This window comes from Cebus imitator, unplaced genomic scaffold (genome assembly GCF_001604975.1).
Source record: "Cebus imitator isolate Cc_AM_T3 unplaced genomic scaffold, Cebus_imitator-1.0 Scaffold142, whole genome shotgun sequence".
In the NCBI taxonomy this organism is placed as follows: domain Eukaryota; kingdom Metazoa; phylum Chordata; class Mammalia; order Primates; family Cebidae; genus Cebus; species Cebus imitator.
In genome coordinates, this window is record NW_016107457.1 from 3,277,759 (window position 1) to 3,288,568 (window position 10,810).

At 37.3% G+C, this 10,810-nt stretch overlaps 1 protein-coding gene across 5 annotated transcripts in view; it reads right to left on the reverse strand.

Moving 5' to 3' along the window:
• Positions 1-10,810, reverse strand: part of RHOBTB1 (Rho related BTB domain containing 1) — a 126,832-nt gene that overhangs the window by 106,180 nt on the left and 9,842 nt on the right. For all 5 annotated transcript variants that reach the window (XM_017542298.2, XM_037743379.1, XM_037743373.1 and 2 more), the window contains exon 2: positions 5,928-6,027. The gene's annotated coding sequence lies outside the window, so the exon portion shown is untranslated. The remainder of the gene's footprint in view (positions 1-5,927; positions 6,028-10,810) is intronic.

The following is a 10,810-nucleotide window of genomic DNA, read 5'->3' on the forward strand; positions in this document are numbered from 1 at the left end:
AAGCACTATATTGATGAATGGCAAATTAAGGCTCTGAGAGAAAAGAAATGAGGTGGAAAAGGGTGCAATTCGACTTCAATTCAACTTTACCAATACCAGACACTGGAGTACATGGTTGAGATACACCAGCGAAAGTCAACAACCATCGTTGCCTGCACGCAGCTTAGGTTTTAGAGGAGGGAGAAAGACTGTAACAATGAGGAAATTACATCATTTATCAGAAGTTGGCAAGTATCACGATGAGAAATAAATCAGGAAAGGGAACTAGGAAGTCTGGGAAGAGACAGCATTTTTAGAAGGGTAGTTAGTGAAGATCTTATTGAGAAGGTGAGATTTGAACAGACTTCAAGGAGGCGAGAGAGCAAGTTGTGGATGTGTGACTGAAGAAAAGTGTCCCAGACAGAGGAAACAGCAAGTGCAAAGGTCCTGGGGTGGAAACATACTATGTGTTCTGGCAGAGTGGCTGGAGTAGAGTAGAATGGGAGAGGGAGGAACTGGAAAGAAGTGAGGTCAGAGAGGTCACTGCTGGCTGACTCTGCGTGAAACCGGGAGCCAAGAGGATTTGAGGTCAAGGAGCAAAATGATATAATTTATACTTTATTGAAAATAGAGTGTAGGAGGCAAGGGTGGAAGCAAAGTGATCAGTTAAATTCATTAAAACTAACAGTTCAACTCTCCTCTTTGCATTAGCTTAATGAATATGAGCAAGACATTAATGAGGGGTGATAGTTTAAAATTAAATGCAATATATTAAAGTTGTAACTACACAAAGCTAAAACTGGCTGGAAAAGAGAATTCAATACAAAGATCAATAAATGTCCACAGCACCAATTGGTAAGTTGAACACATTTTTGACTAAGGTTATGAACATACAATTTAAAAAATGATTAAACTTTGGGAACTTCAAGCATCGCATGCTAAGGAATAGATTAAAAATGTCCCCCCTTAACATTGTCTTCATTGTGGAATTAAACAAGTGTCTATTATGACACTGAGATGCTCTTGTTCGGTACCTATGAGTCCTTTAGTAATTGAGAGTTGGGAGTTGGGGAAACATGAGCAGCGAAGCAGAAAGCATACCACCAAGATAAATGAAGGGACTCAGAGTTTGGATTAATTGTAAATGTTTTTATTTTCAAACTTAGAACATCTGAACGATGGGAACACACACACAAAGTGGGGTTTTCTTGGGGAATAAAGCAAAAGGAGAAATCTAAACATTGATGAAAGGTAAATTTAGAATTTAGCCTTATACTCAACCTTCCTGGCAGTAGTGATGATTAGGTTTTGAAACAGAGCTCTTTCCCATCTTTCCCGAGCTGTTTAAGTTTAGAACAAATTGGGATTTGAAAAAGTGTCAAATTTCACAGTAGGAGTGCCCATTCAAAGAGCCACTTCCCTCTCTGAAGTAGGTTACTACATTCACCTAGGGAAATTTCTAATGATTTATAATTAGGTGGCTAATTAAAAAGTGGATTATCAACTATATTAAAATATGCTAGAAAGATGTGTACATTATTCATTCTTTAAGTTTGGAAATCTGCCATTTCCTTGAAAATATCCTTACTGAGAAATTCCATGTTTACCATGTAAGTTTTCTTTTTTCTTCAGAAATGAATTTTTTTGAAGTGAGTCTAAGATTTTTGTTTATCGAGGTAATGAATGTAATTTGAGTTTCTTTGTCAGTTAGAAGTACCTAACATCACAGTTATCATTCTTTCAATGAGAAGAGAAGGCTATGATTAGAACTCCAAGGCAATGCAAGGTCCCCGGAATTACTTCAAAGTCAAAACAATAAAGAGGATGAACATAATAACTGTTTTCATTTACTCACTTCTCATATATGCCAAATGCTTTGTGTCTCAATTCTCTCAAGAACCCTGCGAGGTAAATTTATGCCCATTAAACAGATGAAGAAGCTGAGTGCGGAGAAATTAGGTAAATTATCCAAGGTCATACAGCTTGAAGGTTGAACAGCTAAAATGCAAACTCATGTCTGACCTCAAAACTCTTGCGTTAAGCAAGACTTTTCCCCCTTAAAAGAGTTTAGCATCAAGTCAAAACTATTTTGATGCATTCAACTGGTTTTGAAATTGATAATATTCATGTATCATATAAGCAATTAATCAGGATCTTATATTAATCAGACCATATTTCTGAGATATTTGTCCAAATATAAGCTTATTTTATAAAGTAAACATGATCATCAGGGACTCCTGGTGCATCACTAACAGCAGAAGTTAAAAAGTTAATGGTCATTTGGTACTGTAAGTTACTTTTTATTTGTCTTTTTCTATTTCTTCCAATTTCTGAGAAGCCCATGGATATGATTATACCAAAGTTCATGGGCCACCATTTAATTTCTCAGAAATTAGTTATTTCTTCAGCACTGATGCCATTTGGGTGATACAGAGTTCCTTCTCAAATGACAACAATAACAACATAATTCTACTAATACTTTTGAGGGCGTACTGTGTAACAGGCATTGTGCTCATTGCATATATTACTTCACATCACTCCAGGGTTTCTCAACCTTGATACCATTGATTTTATTGGGCCAGATGACTCTTTGTTGTTGGGGGCTGTCCTGTGCACATAGGGATGCTTGGCAAGCATACGTGGCCTTCCTGGATACCAGCAGTACACTAACTCCCCCCAATCGTTACAGCCAAAATTATCTCCAGTCATTACCAAATGTCTCCTGGCAGGCAAAATCTCCTCCTATTGAGAACCTCTGTCTTACCTCCTCCAGGACTCTAGGAGGCTGCTATCATTAGATTAGTATTGCTAATGAGGAAATTGCGGCCTCCAGAGACTTATGTAAAATGCCTGAGATCTCACAGATAGTAAGTTACAGAGCTATAATGCATGTAGACTGTCTCACTCTTGAACATAGTTACATTTTTGAGGTTGACATTCACATGTGAATTTCATGTGAATTTCATCTGCCCTCTTTTCCCTTGTTCTACTCCTTCTCTTGTATATCTTACGGTGGGTATAGAGCAGTGGGACACGGAAAGGCAGTGCACATGACACACGGCACAGAACTTATATTGTTCCATAGCCTTTTATCTGACAGATTAATTCCATTTTAACTGGAATTCTGTAAACTAATGAAAAAAAATTACAAGTGCTAGATGTTCTATTCTCAGCATTCTTGAATCTGTCTGATTTAATTCTAACCAATTAGCATGCCATTATGGAGGAATATTATGTTGGGAATCAATATTAAGCTAAATACTAATATTTTATTCAGTATTAAAAATTTATACAAATGATAATACATGTGTTTTATCCCTACTTTCTCCAAATGAGAAGTAATGCTTCCTTAGGGCGATTTCAGTGAAAATGATATCTTCTTAGGAGAATATTGGTATTATACTTTACATAGATCATTGCTTAAATGAATCAATAACATTTAACTGAATGAAATTTGCTTATTTTATTATAAGACATATGAGTTTTTTAGGGTATCAAAAATTGTTTTTCTTTTTATAGTTATGGTGTAATCCCATGTTAAGATGAGAACAAAAGCACATTATTGTCCAATATTGTTCTGTAAAAAGAATAAAATGTGTCGTGCTTATCCTGATTTTAGAATATAATTTCTTTCTTTCTTTCTTTTTTTATCTTGGATACTTTACTCTTTATTGATTCAGACATAATACTAGGCTGGAATTTTTGAACCTAAATGTATTCAGATTTTGCATTTTACATCTTCTTTGCAAAGAGAAATAGACCTAGATGCACTCTAATACACCTAAAGACTGAACTTGATGAGCATGGAATAACCACCTAAAGATAGCTTAGTAAGGCATGATTTCAAAACTAGACTTTAAACCTGTTTTCCAAATCGTGCCCCTGGGTGCCTGTCCCAATGCCTGGCCTTGCTGTACTCCACGGCCTGGACCCTGACGAGCTTCCAGGCCCTGCCCTGCTTCTGGCCTGTCCTTCTGTTTCTTCTACCTCCTAATTCCAGTATCTTTTTCAAGTTTCCAAGGTAAGGAAGCAATGAAAGATTTCCATAGTTTGGATCTAATGAAGACGTTTGCAATTTTTATCACTTATATATTTTAATTCCCAACTTCTTGGTCAAATATTTGACAACTACCTGAAAACTATGCCATTTAAAACCTCTCTAACTTTCTGAATTATTGTACTCTGTTCCTCAGTATTAAAATTGCAAAAGTTTTGCTCCATATTTTTGCTCCAATTGAATAGGCAAGATCAATTGAATATGCACGTACCTTGAAAAGGGTGCTTGTAATTCTAAATGCATATTAGAAGTTAAAAACTGACATGCAAAATCAAACAAAAAAATCACTGAATAAATTAACTGAAACATTAGAGACTGGAAGTCTGTTCAGTATAGTAATCACCATTACAAATGGGAAAATTTAGACTAAAAAATAACATTTAATGGATTGACTTTTCTAAAATATTGATAGGATTTTATTAATAAGTGTTTTATGCATATAGCTATTCTGAATGTTCCTTTAAAAATGAAAGATTACAGCCTTAATGAGAGATATTATTACATGAATGTATTTGAATCTGGCTTATAAAACATAGGGCTTGAGAATTGGAAATGTGTGCATAAAATGCAAATAGATTTAATTAAATGAAAACCCATAAGACAGAACTTCTTCAAATAAGCAATTACTTTGGGGACTAATAGTGTAAATAGGATCCTGGTTCATTAGCACAAATACCCATATGAGAGAAGGATCAGCAAATTTTATTCTTTAAGTCATTTATGCACACATGGTAATATCTCATTAATTTGGGGCTTCAGTAAATTTAAAATCTGATAATTTGTTCATGAGCTGAGTGGATGTTTACCTTTGCTTTGTAAATACTTTATTTATAGGTGGATAATATACGGTGTTTTAAACATTTATTTTCAGTCTTATGTACACTTTTTAGACACCGAATAAACAATTTTCAAGGAACCTCAGGCACTTCACAAGTTCCTGCATACATTCAATCTATATGCTAATAACAAAATGTTCATATGATTTATTATAACAGGTCGCCTTAGGGACTTCTACTTTATAATGTTTTGTTGAAGTTAGTGTATGTAGTTAAAGGTAATAGAAGCCACATTTGTTTAAGAGTTATCTATAATTCAGCCTTCCCATAAATTCAGATATCTCCACTATCTTAATTCATTGGCATAAATGAAATTTTACAATGTTCACAGCTACACACAGAGGGCTTTTCTTTTAAGTACGCATTAGAATGTATAAACATATGAAGAAAACTAGAACACAATGAAGAGTGAAAATAACAAATAATTTTAAGGGTGGACAAAGAAGGGTAAACTGTCCATTTCAAATAATTTTACATTTTTTAGGCACAAATACTCTGGGGAAAAAAAATCTCAGTATTGTGGACCTTTTTTCAAAAGCTGATTTTACTCACTTGGGATGACTCCAGTTCTAATAAGATTTCTAATTAAAGACATTCAGTGCCCAGGTCAAAAAGGGTGGATGCTCCAAGCTAAGACATCTGGGAGAAAGAAATGCCATGCATAGCAATCTGGTCATTTCTAAATCCTCCTTGTATATGGCCATGACTTTTCAGAGTCCACATGTCAATTTCCTGTTCAAAACGCTATGCACTAAAGAATTTCAAGTGTGTATAAAATGAGTAGAAGAGTTATGTTATTTTAGTAATCAAAACTCATATATAGGTCCAAATGACTCAAATTCTAAACCAGGTAAAACATATTTAACTAGAATTTATAAAACCCATAACTGAACGAAAAAAATGAAATATTTCTACTTTTTGTGAAACATTCTGAAGACAATCTAGATATTATTCATAAGTCATGCCATCTTTACACAGATGCTTTTCCATTTCTTTGTTAAATATTATAAGAAAAAGGAAAGCCAATTCTGTCACCTAAATTAATAGTTACTCACCATGTGAAGGGGGAAAATAAACTTCAATTCCATTTTCATAACTTAATCAAGAATGCTTGATGAAGAGGCCTTTTCACGTGCTTCTTGATTATTATAAAACCTAGGAAAGAGACACAAGCATGGAATGTTTCACTATCAGGAAGCAAACCACTCAAACAATAATCTCATGTCAGTGATTATTTCTCAAGAGAATGAGAAATATGCCAGCCAGCCACATGCCATTTACAAATCTCCCTGCTGCTTACAAAAGTTAGAGCAAAGAAAGCTGGAATGGCTATTGCCTTTGAAGACAGAATATCTGAGGCCAAAGCTCACTCATAGTTTTCATCTGAGTGAACTTTAAGTCCTTAACTTCCTGGAGACGCTGCCCTCCTCTCCCAGGTGGAAATAATAATACCAGTTACTCAGTAGGACTGTTTTGACAGTCAAATGAGATAACGTTTGGAAAGGAATTTAGTTAACAGTAAGATTATTTATTTATGTCCTGACTTTCTTTTTACCTTGAGGATTTGAGGTATCTTCCAAGAAATTAATGAAATATAAATTTAATATATATATACATGACATATATACTGGTCAACACAGTTGAAGTTGAAGTTATAATTTGGATTTGAATTTCTTGGAAATTTAGGTGAAAACAAAGTCCTGTTCTTAGGAGAAAACATATCACTTCCTCCAACGAAGCCAAATATTTTATCCTCCTAATAAAAAATTCATTGAGAAATTTTTCATGTAAAACCTGATATAGAGACATTGAGATAAAATGGACTATTTTATGAGTAGGACTGACTACCTAATATAAAAACTGAAGGGCAAAACAGTACTTTTGCTTGGAGGTAGTTATTATTTCTATAAAACCTGTATTACTCCTAGAAACAAACTGAAGCTTGAATTAGGAAAATCTTAAATCTAAACCCAGTAACTCCCAATTAGCAAATCATCCAGCTCTCCTCCCTTTCTGTGCCTCTCTAACAAAGACACAAGCAGCTTCTTTACAAAGCCATTTTCTCAACAGTGAGAAGGAGTTTCTGAAGGAAATCCTTGATTGCGGGTGGCTCCAGGCCAGTGGCTGCTCGTTAATGAGTAAGGGCAGAGTTACGAAGATGAAGTGTGGACCCAGATGTGAGACAGAACGGACAGCTGTACAGCCCATTTTGTGGGGCCACTCCGTGGGGAAAGGAAGAGAAAGAGAAAACACATAACCTAGTGATTATATCAGTGAAACGAATCACGGCATGAGGACTCTTCCTTGAAATCCACCTTTTTCTAAGTTTCCCTGTAACCTCAATTCCCATGTCAAGAAACTCCCCTGAATTTTCTTCTTTTGGCTCTTCTTCTGCCTTCCTTAAACGTGGGCCTTCCACAAGGTTCTCAGCATTTTCAGTCACATCTATAGCTTAAATTATATCTTTTTGGATGCTTTTGTGGACTAGATCTTCATCTCCATCCTCTTCTGAATTTGCTTTTCACCCCCGTTCCTTAAAATCAGTGGCACTACCACTCTCCCTTGTTCAAAACGCTTGGCATCATCTTCATTCTCTTAGTCCCCACAACACACATCCAATGATTAGATGATGACCACCTTGCACACAAAAAGCCCTATTTCCCATTGACATGTCCAAGGTCATTGTCATAGTTCAGAAACTCATCCACCGTCTCCCACCTCCTCTCTAGGCAATGACCTCTCATCGAATGTACTCCTGCTTCCAATCTCCATCATTTCCCAGGTTTCCAGGTGCTTCAAGTCTTTTTCTTAAACCTCATACTTCTCCCGTTGCTTGAAAACATCTAACAGCTCTTAAACAGATCTCTACAGAAAAAACTTTTCAGCACAGCTTTCCAAGATCTGAGATCAATACGTTTACCACTTCCGGCATAACCTCTCTAGTCACACCAAAGTGTCTCCCTCACTATCAAACCCTCCCCACCCCCAACCCCTGCCAGAAGTTGTTTCCTGCCTCCGAGACCTCGGTTGGTAGCTTTCTGCTGTCTGAAATACTCAACTTTTAACACACAGTTATATTTATTTCAAGGAACTTAGATTTTCTTCTTTAAAAAATATAATTTCAAATTTCATTTTATATTCAAGGGATACATACATGTGCAGTTTTGTTACATAGATATAATGCGTGATGCTGAATTATCGTGTTACCCAGATAATGAGCATAGTCCCCGATAGGTAGTTGTACAACCCGTGCCCCTCCCCCCATCCAGTAGTCCCCAGTGTCTTTTGTTCTCATCTTTATGTCCATGTGTACCCAATGTTTAGCTCCCACTCATAAGTGAGAACATGCCGTATTTGGTTTACCGTTTCTGTGATACTTCACTTAGGACAATGGCCTCCAGTTGCATTCACGTTGCCGCAAAGGACTTGATTTTGTTATTTTTTTATGACTGTGAAGCATTCCATGGTGCATGTACACCACATTTTCTTTATCCCATCCACCACTGATGGGAACCTAGGTTGATTCCATGTCTTTGCTATTGTGAACAGTGATGTGATGGACACATAAATTAATACCAAGTTTAAATACCACCTCCTTCAAGGTTCTTCCTGAATCCTTGGTTAAGAATTCATTGTACCCTCCTCTTCTACAAACCAAGGATCATTAATTGCGACTCCTACGAAAGTCGCATTTATAGTACTCCGGCTTTATTCTGGATAGCTACACGCCCAGCAGTACCTTTGCTATCAGGAAGTTTATAATCTAGCTAGGGAAATCTTTTTTTATTCACATTTCTAACTTCCATGGGGTAATATTCAATGCTCTAAAAATAATAGGAGATTAAAGGATGTTTTTCAGTCAAATAGCACTGTGATAGGCTTTGAACACAGGCTTAAGGACACCATTTTGGAAAATATTTTTGAATACTAAGTGACAACAGCCAGACTGTCTGATTTGAGAAACAAAAAGAATGAAAAGAGAAAATGAGCAAGAGAGAAAACAGTAGAGGCTGATGTGTTATTTTTCTCTTTCTTAAAACACAAACTTGACCGTTTTCTAAAAATCAAGTAAGTATTTACATCTGAGGAAAAATGTTGCATTTGTTTTAATACATCAGATTGCAAAATGCATTTGAGATTATAACATGAATTTATTTTATGGCATATCTTATGGTATATCTTCCGCGAGGGACAGAAAATGTCTTCCTGGTGCCTGTCCTAATACCTGGTACATATAAGACAGATTGATAGTTGTTGAATGAATAAATGTTTACTCAGCCTTATCTCTCTCCAGCTGCCCCCTAATCTCTCACTTCCTCTTCATGGGCAAACTACTGCAAATAATCACAGATGCTCACCTTTATTCTCTTACCTCCCAATGGCAGCTCGCAGCAGTTCAATCTAACCTCTGCCTTATCGACTTGTTCCCTATGCTGAGACAGTGACATCCACTCCATCCCTACTCTGGGCGGGGCTCAAACTTCAGTGTTGAAGCAGGAGCAGGAAGGGAAATTGAGGTTGCAGTTTATGGAAGTCCTCAAGCATGTGCTCTGTGACGTTTCAGGCTACCCCCCTCCCCCGCACAGCAATACAAGCAGGTGGGAGAGGTGAGCCATCATGGCTTTGTGACATTTGTCATATTTACCCTGGCCATAGGAGCACCATCATGGCTTTGTGACATTTGTCGTATTTACCCTGGCCATAGGAGCACCACTGGTGGGAGAAACAGGTGGGGCTGTGCTCGTACAATACTCTGGCATGCAGGCTCAATCTTTTCTCTCTGATTCATACCTCAGAACCTCAGACTGTTCTATGCTCAAACTCCATCCTAGTTTCCCTCTCTTTTTAGTGGTTACCAATAGGCCAATGATTTTTCTATCTTGCCTGCTCCTCAAGCAGCTTTTTGAGACAGAGGCAAGACATGAACATGTAAAATACTCTCAAACAGGCATGATGACAGACAGAACCAGTTATGCCCATATTTCCTGTACATATCACTTAGCAATTTCTTGTTAAGTCAAAAATAATTCCCTCCTGACCATCTGTGCTCAATAAGACACACATTTCTCAATCTTCTTCTTTCACCTCAGCTGATCATTGCTACTTTCCTAGAACCCTTGCTCCTCTGCCCACCCGCGACCCAGGAATCCCTGGGTTTCCCTCTGCTCCTTTTGCTTTTCTTTCTTTCATCCTCTGTGGGCTCATCTTTCACTACTAAGCCATTATGGGTTTGATTTCCTCCAGGCATTTTGGTCTCAGTGTTCTCTTCTACCACTCGCTTCATTATCTTTCTCTAAGCAATCATATCTGTCTCCAGATCTATGAATGTCAAGATGAGTCAGAAGTTTATATCTTTGACAAACGCCACATCTACAATCCAATGTCTGTCTGCTGTCTCCTGTGATGTCTCGAGACATCTCAAACTCAACATGTCCAACACTGAACTTAGCATCTGTGTTCACACACATGTTCCTCCTCCAGTGTTCCCTGACACTTCCTCATGGGGTGCACATAAATATCACAGAAGGTGGCCTGTCAATTTTACCTCCTACATATCTCTCGAATCCATTCACCTTTCGGAAGTCACTAACACCTCACCCTTCTCCTCTAGGCCGGGGTATCACTATCTCTCTACTGAAATCTTTCATTTATTGGCACACTTTTGCCTTTTGCCAGCTCATATTCCACATGGTGGCCAGAAATATATTTTCAAAATGTAAAATCCATGATGTAACTAACTACAGCTCTCCCCCTCCCCAAAAAAACAAAAACAACCAAAACCCTCAATGTTTTCACTGGTCGTAGGATAAAGGCATATTTCTCGATATGGCTAAAAAGGCTTCCGCAGGATGGACCTGAAGACATCTCCAGACTTAAGCAGTTCGCTCCTCTTCTGTAGTCCAGACATTGTGGCCCTCCCTCAGTTTTTTTTTTTTTT